This window comes from Haliotis asinina, chromosome 11 (assembly GCF_037392515.1).
Source record: "Haliotis asinina isolate JCU_RB_2024 chromosome 11, JCU_Hal_asi_v2, whole genome shotgun sequence".
Classification (NCBI taxonomy): domain Eukaryota; kingdom Metazoa; phylum Mollusca; class Gastropoda; order Lepetellida; family Haliotidae; genus Haliotis; species Haliotis asinina.
Window position 1 is genome coordinate 16078738 of NC_090290.1, and position 19694 is coordinate 16098431.

The 19694-nt window shown below is 41.2% G+C and overlaps 30 non-coding genes across 30 annotated transcripts; all 30 read left to right on the top strand.

Moving 5' to 3' along the window:
- Nucleotides 1–462: 462 nt before the first annotated feature.
- Trnap-cgg (transfer RNA proline (anticodon CGG)) lies at nucleotides 463–534 on the top strand. The gene has a single exon. It is a non-coding gene; the product is annotated as a tRNA-Pro (tRNA).
- A 570-nt stretch (nucleotides 535–1104) lies between these two features.
- Trnap-cgg (transfer RNA proline (anticodon CGG)) lies at nucleotides 1105–1176 on the top strand. Its single transcript has one exon. It is a non-coding gene; the product is annotated as a tRNA-Pro (tRNA).
- Nucleotides 1177–1746: 570 nt separating this feature from the next.
- On the top strand, nucleotides 1747–1818 carry Trnap-cgg (transfer RNA proline (anticodon CGG)). The gene has a single exon. It is a non-coding gene; the product is annotated as a tRNA-Pro (tRNA).
- Nucleotides 1819–2388: 570 nt separating this feature from the next.
- Trnap-cgg (transfer RNA proline (anticodon CGG)) lies at nucleotides 2389–2460 on the top strand. The gene has a single exon. It is a non-coding gene; the product is annotated as a tRNA-Pro (tRNA).
- Nucleotides 2461–3053: 593 nt separating this feature from the next.
- Trnap-cgg (transfer RNA proline (anticodon CGG)) lies at nucleotides 3054–3125 on the top strand. The gene has a single exon. It is a non-coding gene; the product is annotated as a tRNA-Pro (tRNA).
- A 593-nt stretch (nucleotides 3126–3718) lies between these two features.
- Nucleotides 3719–3790, top strand: Trnap-cgg (transfer RNA proline (anticodon CGG)). Its single transcript has one exon. It is a non-coding gene; the product is annotated as a tRNA-Pro (tRNA).
- Nucleotides 3791–4360: 570 nt separating this feature from the next.
- On the top strand, nucleotides 4361–4432 carry Trnap-cgg (transfer RNA proline (anticodon CGG)). The gene has a single exon. It is a non-coding gene; the product is annotated as a tRNA-Pro (tRNA).
- Nucleotides 4433–5030: 598 nt separating this feature from the next.
- Trnap-cgg (transfer RNA proline (anticodon CGG)) lies at nucleotides 5031–5102 on the top strand. The gene has a single exon. It is a non-coding gene; the product is annotated as a tRNA-Pro (tRNA).
- A 593-nt stretch (nucleotides 5103–5695) lies between these two features.
- Nucleotides 5696–5767, top strand: Trnap-cgg (transfer RNA proline (anticodon CGG)). The gene has a single exon. It is a non-coding gene; the product is annotated as a tRNA-Pro (tRNA).
- A 570-nt stretch (nucleotides 5768–6337) lies between these two features.
- On the top strand, nucleotides 6338–6409 carry Trnap-cgg (transfer RNA proline (anticodon CGG)). The gene has a single exon. It is a non-coding gene; the product is annotated as a tRNA-Pro (tRNA).
- A 598-nt stretch (nucleotides 6410–7007) lies between these two features.
- On the top strand, nucleotides 7008–7079 carry Trnap-cgg (transfer RNA proline (anticodon CGG)). Its single transcript has one exon. It is a non-coding gene; the product is annotated as a tRNA-Pro (tRNA).
- Nucleotides 7080–7562: 483 nt separating this feature from the next.
- Nucleotides 7563–7634, top strand: Trnap-cgg (transfer RNA proline (anticodon CGG)). Its single transcript has one exon. It is a non-coding gene; the product is annotated as a tRNA-Pro (tRNA).
- A 593-nt stretch (nucleotides 7635–8227) lies between these two features.
- Nucleotides 8228–8299, top strand: Trnap-cgg (transfer RNA proline (anticodon CGG)). Its single transcript has one exon. It is a non-coding gene; the product is annotated as a tRNA-Pro (tRNA).
- Nucleotides 8300–8869: 570 nt separating this feature from the next.
- Nucleotides 8870–8941, top strand: Trnap-cgg (transfer RNA proline (anticodon CGG)). The gene has a single exon. It is a non-coding gene; the product is annotated as a tRNA-Pro (tRNA).
- A 598-nt stretch (nucleotides 8942–9539) lies between these two features.
- On the top strand, nucleotides 9540–9611 carry Trnap-cgg (transfer RNA proline (anticodon CGG)). The gene has a single exon. It is a non-coding gene; the product is annotated as a tRNA-Pro (tRNA).
- A 560-nt stretch (nucleotides 9612–10171) lies between these two features.
- Trnap-cgg (transfer RNA proline (anticodon CGG)) lies at nucleotides 10172–10243 on the top strand. The gene has a single exon. It is a non-coding gene; the product is annotated as a tRNA-Pro (tRNA).
- Nucleotides 10244–10840: 597 nt separating this feature from the next.
- On the top strand, nucleotides 10841–10912 carry Trnap-cgg (transfer RNA proline (anticodon CGG)). Its single transcript has one exon. It is a non-coding gene; the product is annotated as a tRNA-Pro (tRNA).
- Nucleotides 10913–11483: 571 nt separating this feature from the next.
- Nucleotides 11484–11555, top strand: Trnap-cgg (transfer RNA proline (anticodon CGG)). The gene has a single exon. It is a non-coding gene; the product is annotated as a tRNA-Pro (tRNA).
- A 597-nt stretch (nucleotides 11556–12152) lies between these two features.
- Trnap-cgg (transfer RNA proline (anticodon CGG)) lies at nucleotides 12153–12224 on the top strand. Its single transcript has one exon. It is a non-coding gene; the product is annotated as a tRNA-Pro (tRNA).
- A 570-nt stretch (nucleotides 12225–12794) lies between these two features.
- On the top strand, nucleotides 12795–12866 carry Trnap-cgg (transfer RNA proline (anticodon CGG)). The gene has a single exon. It is a non-coding gene; the product is annotated as a tRNA-Pro (tRNA).
- A 570-nt stretch (nucleotides 12867–13436) lies between these two features.
- On the top strand, nucleotides 13437–13508 carry Trnap-cgg (transfer RNA proline (anticodon CGG)). The gene has a single exon. It is a non-coding gene; the product is annotated as a tRNA-Pro (tRNA).
- Nucleotides 13509–14105: 597 nt separating this feature from the next.
- Nucleotides 14106–14177, top strand: Trnap-cgg (transfer RNA proline (anticodon CGG)). The gene has a single exon. It is a non-coding gene; the product is annotated as a tRNA-Pro (tRNA).
- Nucleotides 14178–14748: 571 nt separating this feature from the next.
- Nucleotides 14749–14820, top strand: Trnap-cgg (transfer RNA proline (anticodon CGG)). Its single transcript has one exon. It is a non-coding gene; the product is annotated as a tRNA-Pro (tRNA).
- A 570-nt stretch (nucleotides 14821–15390) lies between these two features.
- Trnap-cgg (transfer RNA proline (anticodon CGG)) lies at nucleotides 15391–15462 on the top strand. Its single transcript has one exon. It is a non-coding gene; the product is annotated as a tRNA-Pro (tRNA).
- A 597-nt stretch (nucleotides 15463–16059) lies between these two features.
- On the top strand, nucleotides 16060–16131 carry Trnap-cgg (transfer RNA proline (anticodon CGG)). Its single transcript has one exon. It is a non-coding gene; the product is annotated as a tRNA-Pro (tRNA).
- Nucleotides 16132–16702: 571 nt separating this feature from the next.
- Trnap-cgg (transfer RNA proline (anticodon CGG)) lies at nucleotides 16703–16774 on the top strand. The gene has a single exon. It is a non-coding gene; the product is annotated as a tRNA-Pro (tRNA).
- Nucleotides 16775–17344: 570 nt separating this feature from the next.
- Nucleotides 17345–17416, top strand: Trnap-cgg (transfer RNA proline (anticodon CGG)). The gene has a single exon. It is a non-coding gene; the product is annotated as a tRNA-Pro (tRNA).
- Nucleotides 17417–18013: 597 nt separating this feature from the next.
- On the top strand, nucleotides 18014–18085 carry Trnap-cgg (transfer RNA proline (anticodon CGG)). Its single transcript has one exon. It is a non-coding gene; the product is annotated as a tRNA-Pro (tRNA).
- A 571-nt stretch (nucleotides 18086–18656) lies between these two features.
- Nucleotides 18657–18728, top strand: Trnap-cgg (transfer RNA proline (anticodon CGG)). The gene has a single exon. It is a non-coding gene; the product is annotated as a tRNA-Pro (tRNA).
- A 570-nt stretch (nucleotides 18729–19298) lies between these two features.
- On the top strand, nucleotides 19299–19370 carry Trnap-cgg (transfer RNA proline (anticodon CGG)). Its single transcript has one exon. It is a non-coding gene; the product is annotated as a tRNA-Pro (tRNA).
- The last annotated feature ends 324 nt before the right edge of the window (nucleotides 19371–19694 follow it).

Genomic DNA, 19694 nt, shown 5'->3' on the forward strand with positions numbered 1-19694 from the left:
CTTTTGATTGCTGAAATGAAAAGCCGAACTGTTCGGAGGGCCTGCTTAGTTTTTAGAAGCAGAAACGTGATTTAAAGGCGATTGTTTTCAAAGTATTGGACTCGGCTGCATCACAACCCAAGCCCGTCCATCGCATTGTGCACGTCCTGTTGTGAAATGAAGGGAAGCTCCCAAGCCTACTGACGTGGTTCTGTGCTTTCGTATGTTCACTTGGTCCTTTTCGTATGAATTGATGCGTTGGAAGTAAATGTTTGATGTATATTTCCTTTGTTAACTGAGAGACTAATGAACATTGAAATATATCGTAATTGTTCATTTGAGCACAGCCTTAGATACGATGCTAGGTAGTCCCAGCATATGGACTGGGGTAATGTGTTGACTTTGATGAAATGAAGAAGAAATGAGGTCAAATGATATGCATAGGTTGTGATGAGAGCATCGGTAAAGGTGAAATATATCAACGGCTCGTTGGTCTAGTGGTATGATTCTCGCTTCGGGTGCGAGAGGTCCCGGGTTCGACTCCCGGACGAGCCCAAAGTTTTGCAAAACTATTTGAAGTTGAATTTTCTCTCCTCTCAGCTCAACGATGTTGTGGAAGTGAAAACTGCCTTGTGAAGGGATAGGATTCTAAACGTTTTCATGCTTTTGATTGCTGAAATGAAAAGCCGAAGTGTTCGGAGGGCCTGCTTAGTTTTTAGAAGCAGAAACGTGATTTAAAGGCGATTGTTTTCAAAGTATTGGACTCGGCTGCATCACAACCCAAGCTCGTCCATCGCATTGTGCACGTCCTGTTGTGAAATGAAGGGAAGCTCCCAAGCCTACTGACGTGGTTCTGTGCTTTCGTATGTTCACTTGGTCCTTTTCGTATGAATTGATGCGTTGGAAGTAAATGTTTGATGTATATTTCCTTTGTTAACTGAGAGACTAATGAACATTGAAATATATCGTAATTGTTCATTTGAGCACAGCCTTAGATACGATGCTAGGTAGTCCCAGCATATGGACTGGGGTAATGTGTTGACTTTGATGAAATGAAGAAGAAATGAGGTCAAATGATATGCATAGGTTGTGATGAGAGCATCGGTAAAGGTGAAATATATCAACGGCTCGTTGGTCTAGTGGTATGATTCTCGCTTCGGGTGCGAGAGGTCCCGGGTTCGACTCCCGGACGAGCCCAAAGTTTTGCAAAACTATTTGAAGTTGAATTTTCTCTCCTCTCAGCTCAACGATGTTGTGGAAGTGAAAACTGCCTTGTGAAGGGATAGGATTCTAAACGTTTTCATGCTTTTGATTGCTGAAATGAAAAGCCGAACTGTTCGGAGGGCCTGCTTAGTTTTTAGAAGCAGAAACGTGATTTAAAGGCGATTGTTTTCAAAGTATTGGACTCGGCTGCATCACAACCCAAGCTCGTCCATCGCATTGTGCACGTCCTGTTGTGAAATGAAGGGAAGCTCCCAAGCCTACTGACGTGGTTCTGTGCTTTCGTATGTTCACTTGGTCCTTTTCGTATGAATTGATGCGTTGGAAGTAAATGTTTGATGTATATTTCCTTTGTTAACTGAGAGACTAATGAACATTGAAATATATCGTGATTGTTCATTTGAGCACAGCCTTAGATACGATGCTAGGTAGTCCCAGCATATGGATTGGGGTAATGTGTTGACTTTGATGAAATGAAGGAGAAATGAGGTCAAATGATATGCATAGGTTGTGATGAGAGCATCGGTAAAGGTGAAATATATTAACGGCTCGTTGGTCTAGTGGTATGATTCTCGCTTCGGGTGTGAGAGGTCCCGGGTTCGACTCCCGGACGAGCCCAAGGTTTTGCAAAACTATTTGAAGTTGAATTTTCTTTCCTCTCAGCTCAACGATGTTGTGGAAGTGAAAACTGCCTTGTGAAGGGATAGGATTCTAAACGTTTTCATGCTTTTGATTGCTGAAATGAAAAGCCGAACTGTTCGGAGGGCCTGCTTAGTTTTTAGAAGCAGAAACGTGATTTAAAGGCGATTGTTTTCAAAGTATTGGACTCGGCTGCATCACAACCCAAGCCCGTCCATCGCATTGTGCACGTCCTGTTGTGAAATGAAGGGAAGCTCCCAAGCCTACTGACGTGGTTCTGTGCTTTCGTATGTTCACTTGGTCCTTTTCGTATGAATTGATGCGTTGGAAGTAAATGTTTGATGTATATTTCCTTTGTTAACTGAGAGACTAATGAACATTGAAATATATCGTGATTGTTCATTTGAGCACAGCCTTAGATACGATGCTAGGTAGTCCCAGCATATGGATTGGGGTAATGTGTTGACTTTGATGAAATGAAGGAGAAATGAGGTCAAATGATATGCATAGGTTGTGATGAGAGCATCGGTAAAGGTGAAATATATTAACGGCTCGTTGGTCTAGTGGTATGATTCTCGCTTCGGGTGCGAGAGGTCCCGGGTTCGACTCCCGGACGAGCCCAAAGTTTTGCAAGAACATTTCACGCCGACATGTCTCTTCAGGATGAAGCTGGAAACACTCGCTGATGCATGTGTGTGTGTCAAAGCATCCTTTGTCAAGTGAAGCACTGACAAAATGTACAAAACATCATATAGTTTTGATTACAAGAAGATAGACCAGAGATTAAGTGAAACTCTTGAGGCATTGAATTGTAGGCCTTAAGGATGTGGTGTGTTTTCAGGAGCTGAAATGAGATTTGAAGACAATTGTTTCTTGTGGATTTGATTCACTTACCTTACAACCCAGGTCCAAACCTACAGAAGTGCTTCAATGTTTCTTGAGTTGGTGCATTTGTAAACTGACGCTTTGTATTAATGCAAGATGATTTAATTCATGCCACGATGGACCAATTCTTGAAAAATGAAAAAGTAATAAAGTATATGAAGGAGACTGATTTTGAGCATGACCAATCGAATGTGTCCGAGCGATGGGTTTCCCCAAGTAATGAATGGAGGTGAAGTGTTTCAGTTGATGAAATAAAGAAGAAATGAGGTCAAATGATAATACTATACACAACTGTGATAGGAGTGTCTTGAAAACTTACTTCGAGTAGCGGCTCGTTGGTCTAGTGGTATGATTCTCGCTTCGGGTGCGAGAGGTCCCGGGTTCGACTCCCGGACGAGCCCAAGGTTTTGGATGAAAATTTCATGCCGACATGTCTCTTCAGGATGAAGCTGGAAACACTCGTTGATGTATGTGTGTGTGTCAAAGCATCCTTTGTCAAGTGAAGCACTGACAAAATGTATAAAACATCATATAGTTTTGATTACAAGAGGATAGACCAGAGATAAAGAGAAACTCTTGAGGCATTAAACTGTAGGTCTTAAGGATGTGGTGTGTTTTCAGTAGCTGAAATGAGATTTGAAGACAACTGTTTCTTGTGGATTTGATTCACTTACCTTTCAACCCAGGTCCAAACCTACAGAAGTGCTTCAATGTTTCTTGAGTTGGTGCATTTGTAAACTGACGCTTTGTATTAATGCAAGATGATTTAATTCATGCCACGATGAACCAATTCTTGAATAATGAAAAAGTAATAAAGTATATGAAGGAGACTGATTTTGAGCATGACCAATCGAATGTGTCCGAGCGGTGGGTTTCCCCAAGTAATGAATGGAGGTGAAGTGTTTCAATTGATGAAATAAAGAAGAAATGATTTGAAATGATAATAGTATACACAACTGTGATAGGAGTGTCTTGAAAACTTACTTCGAGTAGCGGCTCGTTGGTCTAGTGGTATGATTCTCGCTTCGGGTGCGAGAGGTCCCGGGTTCGACTCCCGGACGAGCCCAAGGTTTTGCAAAACTATTTGAAGTTGAATTTTCTCTCCTCTCAGCTCAACGATGTTGTGGAAGTGAAAACTGCCTTGTGAAGGGATAGGATTCTAAACGTTTTCATGCTTTTGATTGCTGAAATGAAAAGCCGAACTGTTCGGAGGGCCTGCTTAGTTTTTAGAAGCAGAAACGTGATTTAAAGGCGATTGTTTTCAAAGTATTGGACTCGGCTGCATCACAACCCAAGCCCGTCCATCGCATTGTGCACGTCCTGTTGTGAAATGAAGGGAAGCTCCCAAGCCTACTGACGTGGTTCTGTGCTTTCGTATGTTCACTTGGTCCTTTTCGTATGAATTGATGCGTTGGAAGTAAATGTTTGATGTATATTTCCTTTGTTAACTGAGAGACTAATGAACATTGAAATATATCGTGATTGTTCATTTGAGCACAGCCTTAGATACGATGCTAGGTAGTCCCAGCATATGGACTGGGGTAATGTGTTGACTTTGATGAAATGAAGGAGAAATGAGGTCAAATGATCTGCATAGGTTGTGATGAGAGCATCGGAAAAGGTGAAATATATTAACGGCTCGTTGGTCTAGTGGTATGATTCTCGCTTCGGGTGCGAGAGGTCCCGGGTTCGACTCCCGGACGAGCCCAAAGTTTTGCAAGAACATTTCACGCCGACATGTCTCTTCAGGATGAAGCTGGAAACACTCGCTGATGCATGTGTGTGTGTCAAAGCATCCTTTGTCAAGTGAAGCACTGACAAAATGTACAAAACATCATATAGTTTTGATTACAAGAAGATAGACCAGAGATTAAGAGAAACTCTTGAGGCATTGAATTGTAGGCCTTAAGGATGTGGTGTGTGTTCAGGAGCGGAGCTGAAATGAGATTTGAAGACATTTGTTTCTTGTGGATTTGATTCACTTACCTTTCAACCCAGGTCCAAACCTACAGAAGTGCTTCAATGTTTCTTGAGTTGGTGCATTTGTAAACTGACGCTTTGTATTAATGCAAGATGATTTAATTCATGCCACGATGAACCAATTCTTGAATAATGAAAAAGTAATAAAGTGTATGAAGGAGACTGATTTTGAGCATGACCAATCGAATGTGTCCGAGCGATGGGTTTCCCCAAGTAATGAATGGAGGTGAAGTGTTTCAGTTGATGAAATAAAGAAGAAATGAGGTCAAATGATAATACTATACACAGCTGTGATATGAGTGTCTTGAAAACTTACTTCGAGTAGCGGCTCGTTGGTCTAGTGGTATGATTCTCGCTTCGGGTGCGAGAGGTCCCGGGTTCGACTCCCGGACGAGCCCAAGGTTTTGGATGAAAATTTCATGCCGACATGTCTCTTCAGGATGAAGCTGGAAACACTCGTTGATGTATGTGTGTGTGTCAAAGCATCCTTTGTCAAGTGAAGCACTGACAAAATGTACAAAACATCATATAGTTTTGATTACAAGAGGATAGACCAGAGATTAAGAGAAACTCTTGAGGCATTAAACTGTAGGTCTTAAGGATGTGGTGTGTTTTCAGTAGCTGAAATGAGATTTGAAGACAATTGTTTCTTGTGGATTTGATTCACTTACCTTTCAACCCAGGTCCAAACCTACAGAAGTGCTTCAATGTTTCTTGAGTTGGTGCATTTGTAAACTGACGCTTTGTATTAATGCAAGATGATTTAATTCATGCCACGATGAACCAATTCTTGAAAAATGGAAAAGTAATAAAGTATATGAAGGAGACTGATTTTGAGCATGACCAATCGAATGTGTCCGAGCGATGGGTTTCCCCAAGTAATGAATGGAGGTGAAGTGTTTCAATTGATGAAATAAAGAAGAAATGAGGTCAAATGATAATACTATACATAACTGTGATATGAGTGTCTTGAAAACTTACTTCGAGTAGCGGCTCGTTGGTCTAGTGGTATGATTCTCGCTTCGGGTGCGAGAGGTCCCGGGTTCGACTCCCGGACGAGCCCAAAGTTTTGCAAAACTATTTGAAGTTGAATTTTCTCTCCTCTCAGCTCAACGATGTTGTGGAAGTGAAAACTGCCTTGTGAAGGGATAGGATTCTAAACGTTTTCATGCTTTTGATTGCTGAAATGAAAAGCCGAACTGTTCGGAGGGCCTGCTTAGTTTCTAGAAGGAGAAACGTGATTTAAAGGCGATTGTTTTCAAAGTATTGGACTCGGCTGCATCACAACCCAAGCTCGTCCATTGCATTGTGCACGTCCTGTTGTGAAATGAAGGGAAGCTCCCAAGCCTACTGACGTGGTTCTGTGCTTTCGTATGTTCACTTGGTCCTTTTCGTATGAATTGATGCGTTGGAAGTAAATGTTTGATGTATATTTCCTTTGTTAACTGAGAGACGAATGAACATTGAATTATATCGTGATTGTTCATTTGAGCACAGCCTTAGATACGATGCTAGGTAGTCCCAGCATATGGACTGGGGTAATGTGTTGACTTTGATGAAATGAAGGAGAAATGAGGTCAAATGATCTGCATAGGTTGTGATGAGAGCATCGGAAAAGGTGAAATATATTAACGGCTCGTTGGTCTAGTGGTATGATTCTCGCTTCGGGTGCGAGAGGTCCCGGGTTCGACTCCCGGACGAGCCCAAAGTTTTGCAAGAACATTTCACGCCGACATGTCTCTTCAGGATGAAGCTGGAAAGACTCGCTGATGCATGTGTGTGTGTCAAAGCATCCTTTGTCAAGTGAAGCACTGACAAAATGTACAAAACATCATATAGTTTTGATTACAAGAAGATAGACCAGAGATTAAGAGAAACTCTTGAGGCATTGAATTGTAGGCCTTAAGGATGTGGTGTGTGTTCAGGAGCGGAGCTGAAATGAGATTTGAAGACATTTGTTTCTTGTGGATTTGATTCACTTACCTTACAACCCAGGTCCAAACCTACAAAAGTGCTTCAATGTTTCTTGAGTTGGTGCATTTGTAAACTGACGCTTTGTATTAATGCAAGATGATTTAATTCATGCCACGATGAACCAATTCTTGAATAATGAAAAAGTAATAAAGTATATGAAGGAGACTGATTTTGAGCATGACCAATCGAATGTGTCCGAGCGATAGCTTTCTCCAACTAATGATTGGAAGTGAAGTGTTTCAATTGATGAAATAAAGAGGAAATGAGGTCAAATGATAATACTATACACGACTGTGATAGGAGTGTCTTGAAAACTTACTTCGAGTAGCGGCTCGTTGGTCTAGTGGTATGATTCTCGCTTCGGGTGCGAGAGGTCCCGGGTTCGACTCCCGGACGAGCCCAAAGTTTTGCAAAACTATTTGAAGTTGAATGTTCTCTCCTCTCAGCTCAACGATGTTGTGGAAGTGAAAACTGCCTTGTGAAGGGATAGGATTCTAAACGTTTTGATGCTTTTGATTGCTGAAATGAAAAGCCGAAGTGTTCGGAGGGCCTGCTTAGTTTTTAGAAGCAGAAACGTGATTTAAAGGCGATTGTTTTCAAAGTATTGGACTCGGCTGCATCACAAACCAAGCCCGTCCATCGCATTGTGCACGTCCTGTTGTGAAATGAAGGGAAGCTCCCAAGCCTACTGACGTGGTTCTGTGCTTTCATATGTTCACTTGGTCCTTTTCGTATGAATTGATGTGCCACGATGGACCAATTCTTGAATAATCAATGATTGGAAGTGAAGTGTTTTAATTGCTGAAATAAAGAAGAAATGAGGTCAAATGATAATACTATACATAACTGTGATAGGAGTGTCTTGAAAACTTACTTCGAGTAGCGGCTCGTTGGTCTAGTGGTATGATTCTCGCTTCGGGTGCGAGAGGTCCCGGGTTCGACTCCCGGACGAGCCCGAGGTTTTGCATGAAATTTTCACGCCGACATGTCTGTTCAGGATGAAGCTGGAAACACTCGTTGATGTATGTGTGTGTGTCAAAGCATCCTTTGTCAAGTGAAGCACTGACAAAATGTACAAAACATCATATAGTTTTGATTACAAGAGGATAGACCAGAGATTAAGAGAAACTCTTGAGGCATTAAACTGTAGGTCTTAAGGATGTGGTGTGTTTTCAGTAGCTGAAATGAGATTTGAAGACAACTGTTTCTTGTGGATTTGATTCACTTACCTTACAACCCAGGTCCAAACCTACAGAAGTGCTTCAATGTTTCTTGAGTTGGTGCATTTGTAAACTGACGCTTTGTATTAATGCAAGATGATTTAATTCATGCCACGATGAACCAATTCTTGAAAAATGAAAAAGTAATAAAGTATATGAAGGAGACTGATTTTGAGCATGACCAATCGAATGTGTCCGAGCGATGGGTTTCCCCAAGTAATGAATGGAGGTGAAGTGTTTCAATTGATGAAATAAAGAAGAAATGAGGTCAAATGATAATACTATACATAACTGTGATATGAGTGTCTTGAAAACTTACTTCGAGTAGCGGCTCGTTGGTCTAGTGGTATGATTCTCGCTTCGGGTGCGAGAGGTCCCGGGTTCGACTCCCGGACGAGCCCAAAGTTTTGCAAAACTATTTGAAGTTGAATTTTCTCTCCTCTCAGCTCAACGATGTTGTGGAAGTGAAAACTGCCTTGTGAAGGGATAGGATTCTAAACGTTTTCATGCTTTTGATTGCTGAAATGAAAAGCCGAAGTGTTCGGAGGGCCTGCTTAGTTTTCAGAAGCAGAAACGTGATTTAAAGGCGATTGTTTTCAAAGTATTGGACTCGGCTGCATCACAACCCAAGCTCGTCCATCGCATTGTGCACGTCCTGTTGTGAAATGAAGGGAAGCTCCCAAGCCTACTGACGTGGTTCTGTGCTTTCGTATGTTCACTTGGTCCTTTTCGTATGAATTGATGCGTTGGAAGTAAATGTTTGATGTATATTTCCTTTGTTAACTGAGAGACGAATGAACATTGAATTATATCGTAATTGTTCATTTGAGCACAGCCTTAGATACGATGCTAGGTAGTCCCAGCATATGGACTGGGGTAATGTGTTGACTTTGATGAAACGAAGGAGAAATGAGGTCAAATGATATGCATAGGTTGTGATGAGAGCATCGGTAAAGGTGAAATATATTAACGGCTCGTTGGTCTAGTGGTATGATTCTCGCTTCGGGTGCGAGAGGTCCCGGGTTCGACTCCCGGACGAGCCCAAAGTTTTGCAAGAAAATTTCACGCCGACATGTCTCTTCAGGATGAAGCTGGAAACACTCGTTGATGCATGTGTGTGTGTCAAAGCATCCTTTGTCTAGTGAAGCACTGACAAAATGTACAAAACATCATATAGTTTTGATTACAAGAAGATAGACCAGAGATTAAGAGAAACTCTTGAGGCATTGAATTGTAGGCCTTAAGGATGTGGTGTGTGTTCAGGAGCGGAGCTGAAATGAGATTTGAAGACATTTGTTTCTTGTGGATTTGATTCACTTACCTTACAACCCAGGTCCAAACCTACAAAAGTGCTTCAATGTTTCTTGAGTTGGTGCATTTGTAAACTGACGCTTTGTATTAATGCAAGATGATTTAATTCATGCCACGATGAACCAATTCTTGAATAATGAAAAAGTAATAAAGTATATGAAGGAGACTGATTTTGAGCATGACCAATCGAATGTGTCCGAGCGATAGCTTTCTCCAACTAATGGTTGGAAGTGAAGTGTTTCAATTGATGAAATAAAGAGGAAATGAGGTCAAATGATAATACTATACACGACTGTGATAGGAGTGTCTTGAAAACTTACTTCGAGTAGCGGCTCGTTGGTCTAGTGGTATGATTCTCGCTTCGGGTGCGAGAGGTCCCGGGTTCGACTCCCGGACGAGCCCAAAGTTTTGCAAAACTATTTGAAGTTGAATGTTCTCTCCTCTCAGCTCAACGATGTTGTGGAAGTGAAAACTGCCTTGTGAAGGGATAGGATTCTAAACGTTTTGATGCTTTTGATTGCTGAAATGAAAAGCCGAAGTGTTCGAGGGCCTGCTTAGTTTTTAGAAGCAGAAACGTGATTTAAAGGCGATTGTTTTCAAAGTATTGGACTCGGCTGCATCACAACCCAAGCCCGTCCATCGCATTGTGCACGTCCTGTTGTGAAAGCTCCCAAGCCCACTGACGTGGTTCTGTGCTTTCATTTGTTCACTTGGTCCTTTTCTTATGAATTGATGCGTTGGAAGTAAATGTTTGATGTATATTTCCTTTGTTAACTGTGAGACTAATGAACATTGAAATATATAGTGATTGTACATTTGAGCACAGCCTTCGATACGATGCTAGGTAGTCCCAGCATATGGATTGAGCTAATGTGTTGAATTTGATGAAATGAAGGAGAAATGAGGTCAAATGATATGCATAAGCTGTGATGAGAGCATCGGAAAAGGTGAAATATATTAACGGCTCGTTGGTCTAGTGGTATGATTCTCGCTTCGGGTGCGAGAGGTCCCGGGTTCGACTCCCGGACGAGCCCAAAGTTTTGCAAGAAAATTTCATACCGACATGTCTCTTCAGGATCAAGTTGGAAACACTCGTTGATGCATGTGTGTGTGTCAAAGAATCCTTTGTCAAGTGAAGCATTGACAAAATGTACAAACCGTCATAAAGTTTCGATTACAAGAAGATAAACCATATATATTAAAAGAAACTCTTTAGGCATTGAGTTGTAGGTCTTAAGGATGTGGTGTGTTTTCAGGAGCCAAAATGAGATTTGAAGACTATTGTTTCTTGTGGATTGGATTCACTTACCTCATAACCCAGGTCCAAAGCTAGAGAAGTGCTGAAATGTTTCTTGAGTTGGTGCATTTGTAAACTGACGCTTTGTATTAATGCAAGATGATTTAATTCATGCTAGGATGGACCAATTCTTGAATGATGAAAAAGTAATACATTATATTAAGGAGACTGATTTTGAGCATGACCAATCGAATGTGTCCGAGCGATGGGTTTCCCCAAGTAATGAATGGAGGTGAAGTGTTTCAGTTGATGAAAAATAAAGAAGAAATGAGGTCAAATGATAATACTATACACAACTGTGATAGGAGTGTCTTGAAAACTTACTTAGAGTAGCGGCTCGTTGGTCTAGTGGTATGATTCTCGCTTCGGGTGCGAGAGGTCCCGGGTTCGACTCCCGGACGAGCCCAAAGTTTTGCAAAAATATATGAAGTTGAATGTTCTCTCCTCTCGGCTCAACGATGTTGTGGAAGTGAAAACTGCCTTGTGAAGGGATAGGATTCTAAACGTTTTGATGCTTTTGATTGCTGAAATGAAAAGCCGAACTGTTCGGAGAACCTGCTTAGTTTTCAGAAGCAGAAACGTGATCTAAAGGCGACTGTTTTCAAAGTATTGGACTCGGCTGCATCACAACCCAAGCCCGTCCATCGCATTGATATACGTCTCGTTGTGAAATGAAGTGAAGGTCCCAAGCCTACTGACGTGGTTCTGTGCTTTCATTTGTTCACTTGGTCCTTCTCTTATGAATTGATAGGTTAGAAGTAAATGTTGAATGTATATTTCCTTTGTTAACTGTGAGACTAATGAACATTGAAATATATAGTGATTGTACATTTGAGCACAGCCTTCGATACGACGCTAGGTAGCTTCAGCATATGGATTGAGCTAATGTGTTGAATTTGATGAAATGAAGGAGAAATGAGGTCAAATGATATGCATAAGCTGTGATGAGAGCATCGGTAAAGGTGAAATATATTAACGGCTCGTTGGTCTAGTGGTATGATTCTCGCTTCGGGTGCGAGAGGTCCCGGGTTCGACTCCCGGACGAGCCCAAAGTTTTGCACGAAAATTTCACACTGACATGTCTCTTCAGGATCAAGTTGGAAACACTCGTTGATGCATGTGTGTGTGTCAAAGCATCCTTTGTCAAGTGAAGCATTGACAAAATGTACAAACCGTCATAAAGTTTCGATTACAAGAAGATAAACCATATATATTAAAAGAAACTCTTTAGGCATTGAGTTGTAGGTCTTAAGGATGTGGTGTGTTTTCAGGAGCTAAAATGAGATTTGAAGACTATTGTTTCTTGTGGATTGGATTCACTTACCTCATAACCCAGGTCCAAAGCTAGAGAAGTGCTGAAATGTTTCTTGAGTTGGTGCATTTGTAAACTGACGCTTTGTATTAATGCAAGATGATTTAATTCATGCTAGGATGGACCAATTCTTGAATGATGAAAAAGTAATACATTATATTAAGGAGACTGATTTTGAGCATGACCAATCGAATGTGTCCGAGCGATGGGTTTCCCCAAGTAATGAATGGAGGTGAAGTGTTTCAATTGATGAAAAATAAAGAAGAAATGAGGTCAAATGATAATACTATACACAACTGTGATAGGAGTGTCTTGAAAACTTACTTCGAGTAGCGGCTCGTTGGTCTAGTGGTATGATTCTCGCTTCGGGTGCGAGAGGTCCCGGATTCGACTCCCGGACGAGCCCAAAGGTTTGCAAAAATATTTGAAGTTGAATGTTCTCTCCTCTCGGCTCAACCATGTTGTGGAAGTGAAAACTGCCTTGTGAAGGGATAGGATTCTAAACGTTTTGATGCTTTTGATTGCTGAAATGAAAAGCCGAACTGTTCGGAGAACCTGCTTAGTTTTCAGAAGCAGAAACGTGATCTAAAGGCGACTGTTTTCAAAGTATTGGACTCGGCTGCATCACAACCCAAGCCCGTCCATAGCATTGTGTACGTCTCGTTGTGAAATGAAGTGAAGGTCCCAAGCCTACTGACGTGGTTCTGTGCTTTCATTTGTTCACTTGGTCCTTCTCTTATGAATTGATAGGTTAGAAGTAAATGTTGAATGTATATTTCCTTTGTTAACTGTGAGACTAATGAACATTGAAATATATAGTGATTGTACATTTGAGCACAGCCTTCGATACGACGCTAGGTAGCTTCAGCATATGGATTGAGCTAATGTGTTGAATTTGATGAAATGAAGGAGAAATGAGGTCAAATGATATGGATAAGCTGTGATGAGAGCATCGGAAAAGGTGAAATATATTAACGGCTCGTTGGTCTAGTGGTATGATTCTCGCTTCGGGTGCGAGAGGTCCCGGGTTCGACACCCGGACGAGCCCAAAGTTTTGCAAAAGTAAATGAAGTTGAATGTCTTCTCCTCTCGGCTCAACCATGTTGTGGAAGTGAAAACTGCCTTGTGAAGGGATAGGATTCTAAACGTTTTGATGCTTTTGATTGCTGAAATGAAAAGCCGAACTGTTCGGAGAACCTGCTTAGTTTTCAGAAGCAGAAACGTGATCTAAAGGCGACTGTTTTCAAAGTATTGGACTCGGCTGCATCACAACCCAAGCCCGTCCATAGCATTGTGTACGTCTCGTTGTGAAATGAAGTGAAGGTCCCAAGCCTACTGACGTGGTTCTGTGCTTTCATTTGTTCACTTGGTCCTTCTCTTATGAATTGATAGGTTAGAAGTAAATGTTGAATGTATATTTCCTTTGTTAACTGTGAGACTAATGAACATTGAAATATATAGTGATTGTACATTTGAGCACAGCCTTCGATACGACGCTAGGTAGCTTCAGCATATGGATTGAGCTAATGTGTTGAATTTGATGAAATGAAGGAGAAATGAGGTCAAATGATATGGATAAGCTGTGATGAGAGCATCGGAAAAGGTGAAATATATTAACGGCTCGTTGGTCTAGTGGTATGATTCTCGCTTCGGGTGCGAGAGGTCCCGGGTTCGACTCCCGGACGAGCCCAAAGTTTTGCAAGAAAATTTCATACTGACATGTCTCTTCAGGATCAAGTTGGAAACACTCGTTGATGCATGTGTGTGTGTCAAAGCATCCTTTGTCAAGTGAAGCATTGACAAAATGTACAAACCGTCATAAAGTTTCGATTACAAGAAGATAAACCATATATATTAAAAGAAACTCTTTAGGCATTGAGTTGTAGGTCTTAAGGATGTGGTGTGTTTTCAGGAGCCAAAATGAGATTTGAAGACTATTGTTTCTTGTGGATTGGATTCACTTACCTCATAACCCAGGTCCAAAGCTAGAGAAGTGCTGAAATGTTTCTTGAGTTGGTGCATTTGTAAACTGACGCTTTGTATTAATGCAAGATGATTTAATTCATGCTAGGATGGACCAATTCTTGAATGATGAAAAAGTAATACATTACATTAAGGAGACTGATTTTGAGCATGACCAATCGAATGTGTCCGAGCGATGGGTTTCCCCAAGTAATGAATGGAGGTGAAGTGTTTCAATTGATGAAAAATAAAGAAGAAATGAGGTCAAATGATAATACTATACACAACTGTGATAGGAGTGTCTTGAAAACTTACTTCGAGTAGCGGCTCGTTGGTCTAGTGGTATGATTCTCGCTTCGGGTGCGAGAGGTCCCGGGTTCGACTCCCGGACGAGCCCAAAGTTTTGCAAAAATATATGAAGTTGAATGTTCTCTCCTCTCGGCTCAACCATGTTGTGGAAGTGAAAACTGCCTTGTGAAGGGATAGGATTCTAAACGTTTTCATGCTTTTGATTGCTGAAATGAAAAGCCGAACTGTTCGGAGAACCTGCTTAGTTTTCAGAAGCAGAAACGTGATCTAAAGGCGATTGTTTTCAAAGTATTGGACTCGGCTGCATCACAACCCAAGCCCGTCCATCGCATTGATATACGTCTCGTTGTGAAATGAAGTGAAGGTCCCAAGCCTACTGACGTGGTTCTGTGCTTTCATTTGTTCACTTGGTCCTTCTCTTATGAATTGATAGGTTAGAAGTAAATGTTGAATGTATATTTCCTTTGTTAACTGTGAGACTAATGAACATTGAAATATATAGTGATTGTACATTTGAGCACAGCCTTCGATACGATGTTAGGTAGTCCCAGCATATGGATTGAGCTAATGTGTTGAATTTGATGAAATGAAGGAGAAATGATGTCAAATGATATGCATAAGCTGTGATGAGAGCATCGGAAAAGGTGAAATATATTAACGGCTCGTTGGTCTAGTGGTATGATTCTCGCTTCGGGTGCGAGAGGTCCCGGGTTCGACTCCCGGACGAGCCCAAAGTTTTGCAAAAATATATGAAGTTGAATGTTCTCTCCTCTCGGCTCAACCATGTTGTGGAAGTGAAAACTGCCTTGTGAAGGGATGGGATTCTAAACGTTTTCATGCTTTTGATTGCTGAAATGAAAAGCCGAACTGTTCGGAGAACCTGCTTAGTTTTCAGAAGCAGAAACGTGATCTAAAGGCGACTGTTTTCAAAGTATTGGACTCGGCTGCATCACAACCCAAGCCCGTCCATCGCATTGTGTACGTCTCGTTGTGAAATGAAGTGAAGGTCCCAAGCCTACTGACGTGGTTCTGTGCTTACATTTGTTCACTTGGTCCTTCTCTTATGAATTGATAGGTTAGAAGTAAATGTTGAATGTATATTTCCTTTGTTAACTGTGAGACTAATGAACATTGAAATATATAGTGATTGTACATTTGAGCACAGCCTTCGATACGATGCTAGGTAGCTTCAGCATATGGATTGAGCTAATGTGTTGAATTTGATGAAATGAAGGAGAAATGAGGTCAAATGATATGGATAAGCTGTGATGAGAGCATCGGAAAAGGTGAAATATATTAACGGCTCGTTGGTCTAGTGGTATGATTCTCGCTTCGGGTGCGAGAGGTCCCGGGTTCGACTCCCGGACGAGCCCAAAGTTTTGCACGAAAATTTCATACCGACATGTCTCTTCAGGATCAAGTTGGAAACACTCGTTGATGCATGTGTGTGTGTCAAAGCATCCTTTGTCAAGTGAAGCATTGACAAAATGTACAAACCGTCATAAAGTTTCGACTACAAGAAGATAAACCATATATATTAAAAGAAACTCTTTAGGCATTGAGTTGTAGGTCTTAAGGATGTGGTGTGTTTTCAGGAGCCAAAATGAGATTTGAAGACTATTGTTTCTTGTGGATTGGATTCACTTACCTCATAACCCAGGTCCAAAGCTAGAGAAGTGCTGAAATGTTTCTTGAGTTGGTGCATTTGTAAACTGACGCTTTGTATTAATGCAAGATGATTTAATTCATGCTAGGATGGACCAATTCTTGAATGATGAAAAAGTAATACATTATATTAAGGAGACTGATTTTGAGCATGACCAATCGAATGTGTCCGAGCGATGGGTTTCCCCAAGTAATGAATGGAGGTGAAGTGTTTCAATTGATGAAAAATAAAGAAGAAATGAGGTCAAATGATAATACTATACACAACTGTGATAGGAGTGTCTTGAAAACTTACTTAGAGTAGCGGCTCGTTGGTCTAGTGGTATGATTCTCGCTTCGGGTGCGAGAGGTCCCGGGTTCGACTCCCGGACGAGCCCAAAGTTTTGCAAAAATATTTGAAGTTGAATGTTCTCTCCTCTCGGCTCAACCATGTTGTGGAAGTGAAAACTGCCTTGTGAAGGGATAGGATTCTAAACGTTTTCATGCTTTTGATTGCTGAAATGAAAAGCCGAACTGTTCGGAGAACCTGCTTAGTTTTCAGAAGCAGAAACGTGATCTAAAGGCGATTGTTTTCAAAGTATTGGACTCGGCTGCATCACAACCCAAGCCCGTCCATCGCATTGATATACGTCTCGTTGTGAAATGAAGTGAAGGTCCCAAGCCTACTGACGTGGTTCTGTGCTTTCATTTGTTCACTTGGTCCTTCTCTTATGAATTGATAGGTTAGAAGTAAATGTTGAATGTATATTTCCTTTGTTAACTGTGAGACTAATGAACATTGAAATATATAGTGATTGTACATTTGAGCACAGCCTTCGATACGATGTTAGGTAGCTTCAGCATATGGATTGAGCTAATGTGTTGAATTTGATGAAATGAAGGAGAAATGAGGTCAAATGACATGCATAAGCTGTGATGAGAGCATCGGAAAAGGTGAAATATATTAACGGCTCGTTGGTCTAGTGGTATGATTCTCGCTTCGGGTGCGAGAGGTCCCGGGTTCGACTCCCGGACGAGCCCAAAGTTTTGCAAAAATATATGAAGTTGAATGTTCTCTCCTCTCGGCTCAACCATGTTGTGGAAGTGAAAACTGCCTTGTGAAGGGATAGGATTCTAAACGTTTTCATGCTTTTGATTGCTGAAATGAAAAGCCGAACTGTTCGGAGAACCTGCTTAGTTTTCAGAAGCAGAAACGTGATCTAAAGGCGACTGTTTTCAAAGTATTGGACTCGGCTGCATCACAACCCAAGCCCGTCCATCGCATTGTGTACGTCTCGTTGTGAAATGAAGTGAAGGTCCCAAGCCTACTGACGTGGTTCTGTGCTTACATTTGTTCACTTGGTCCTTCTCTTATGAATTGATAGGTTAGAAGTAAATGTTGAATGTATATTTCCTTTGTTAACTGTGAGACTAATGAACATTGAAATATATAGTGATTGTACATTTGAGCACAGCCTTCGATACGACGCTAGGTAGCTTCAGCATATGGATTGAGCTAATGTGTTGAATTTGATGAAATGAAGGAGAAATGAGGTCAAATGATATGGATAAGCTGTGATGAGAGCATCGGAAAAGGTGAAATATATTAACGGCTCGTTGGTCTAGTGGTATGATTCTCGCTTCGGGTGCGAGAGGTCCCGGGTTCGACTCCCGGACGAGCCCAAAGTTTTGCACGAAAATTTCATACCGACATGTCTCTTCAGGATCAAGTTGGAAACACTCGTTGATGCATGTGTGTGTGTCAAAGCATCCTTTGTCAAGTGAAGCATTGACAAAATGTACAAACCGTCATAAAGTTTCGATTACAAGAAGATAAACCATATATATTAAAAGAAACTCTTTAGGCATTGAGTTGTAGGTCTTAAGGATGTGGTGTGTTTTCAGGAGCCAAAATGAGATTTGAAGACTATTGTTTCTTGTGGATTGGATTCACTTACCTCATAACCCAGGTCCAAAGCTAGAGAAGTGCTGAAATGTTTCTTGAGTTGGTGCATTTGTAAACTGACGCTTTGTATTAATGCAAGATGATTTAATTCATGCTAGGATGGACCAATTCTTGAATGATGAAAAAGTAATACATTATATTAAGGAGACTGATTTTGAGCATGACCAATCGAATGTGTCCGAGCGATGGGTTTCCCCAAGTAATGAATGGAGGTGAAGTGTTTCAATTGATGAAAAATAAAGAAGAAATGAGGTCAAATGATAATACTATACACAACTGTGATAGGAGTGTCTTGAAAACTTACTTAGAGTAGCGGCTCGTTGGTCTAGTGGTATGATTCTCGCTTCGGGTGCGAGAGGTCCCGGGTTCGACTCCCGGACGAGCCCAAAGTTTTGCAAAAATATATGAAGTTGAATGTTCTCTCCTCTCGGCTCAACCATGTTGTGGAAGTGAAAACTGCCTTGTGAAGGGATAGGATTCTAAACGTTTTCATGCTTTTGATTGCTGAAATGAAAAGCCGAACTGTTCGGAGAACCTGCTTAGTTTTCAGAAGCAGAAACGTGATCTAAAGGCGATTGTTTTCAAAGTATTGGACTCGGCTGCATCACAACCCAAGCCCGTCCATCGCATTGATATACGTCTCGTTGTGAAATGAAGTGAAGGTCCCAAGCCTACTAACGTGGTTCTGTGCTTTCATTTGTTCACTTGGTCCTTCTCTTATGAATTGATAGGTTAGAAGTAAATGTTGAATGTATATTTCCTTTGTTAACTGTGAGACTAATGAACATTGAAATATATAGTGATTGTACATTTGAGCACAGCCTTCGATACGATGTTAGGTAGTCCCAGCATATGGATTGAGCTAATGTGTTGAATTTGATGAAATGAAGGAGAAATGAGGTCAAATGATATGGATAAGCTGTGATGAGAGCATCGGAAAAGGTGAAATATATTAACGGCTCGTTGGTCTAGTGGTATGATTCTCGCTTCGGGTGCGAGAGGTCCCGGGTTCGACTCCCGGACGAGCCCAAAGTTTTGCAAAAATATATGAAGTTGAATGTTCTCTCCTCTCGGCTCAACCATGTTGTGGAAGTGAAAACTGCCTTGTGAAGGGATAGGATTCTAAACGTTTTCATGCTTTTGATTGCTGAAATGAAAAGCCGAACTGTTCGGAGAACCTGCTTAGTTTTCAGAAGCAGAAACGTGATCTAAAGGCGACTGTTTTCAAAGTATTGGACTCGGCTGCATCACAACCCAAGCCCGTCCATCGCATTGTGTACGTCTCGTTGTGAAATGAAGTGAAGGTCCCAAGCCTACTGACGTGGTTCTGTGCTTACATTTGTTCACTTGGTCCTTCTCTTATGAATTGATAGGTTAGAAGTAAATGTTGAATGTATATTTCCTTTGTTAACTGTGAGACTAATGAACATTGAAATATATAGTGATTGTACATTTGAGCACAGCCTTCGATACGACGCTAGGTAGCTTCAGCATATGGATTGAGCTAATGTGTTGAATTTGATGAAATGAAGGAGAAATGAGGTCAAATGATATGGATAAGCTGTGATGAGAGCATCGGAAAAGGTGAAATATATTAACGGCTCGTTGGTCTAGTGGTATGATTCTCGCTTCGGGTGCGAGAGGTCCCGGGTTCGACTCCCGGACGAGCCCAAAGTTTTGCACGAAAATTTCATACCGACATGTCTCTTCAGGATCAAGTTGGAAACACTCGTTGATGCATGTGTGTGTGTCAAAGCATCCTTTGTCAAGTGAAGCATTGACAAAATGTACAAACCTTCATAAAGTTTCGATTACAAGAAGATAAACCATATATATTAAAAGAAACTCTTTAGGCATTGAGTTGTAGGTCTTAAGGATGTGGTGTGTTTTCAGGAGCCAAAATGAGATTTGAAGACTATTGTTTCTTGTGGATTGGATTCACTTACCTCATAACCCAGGTCCAAAGCTAGAGAAGTGCTGAAATGTTTCTTGAGT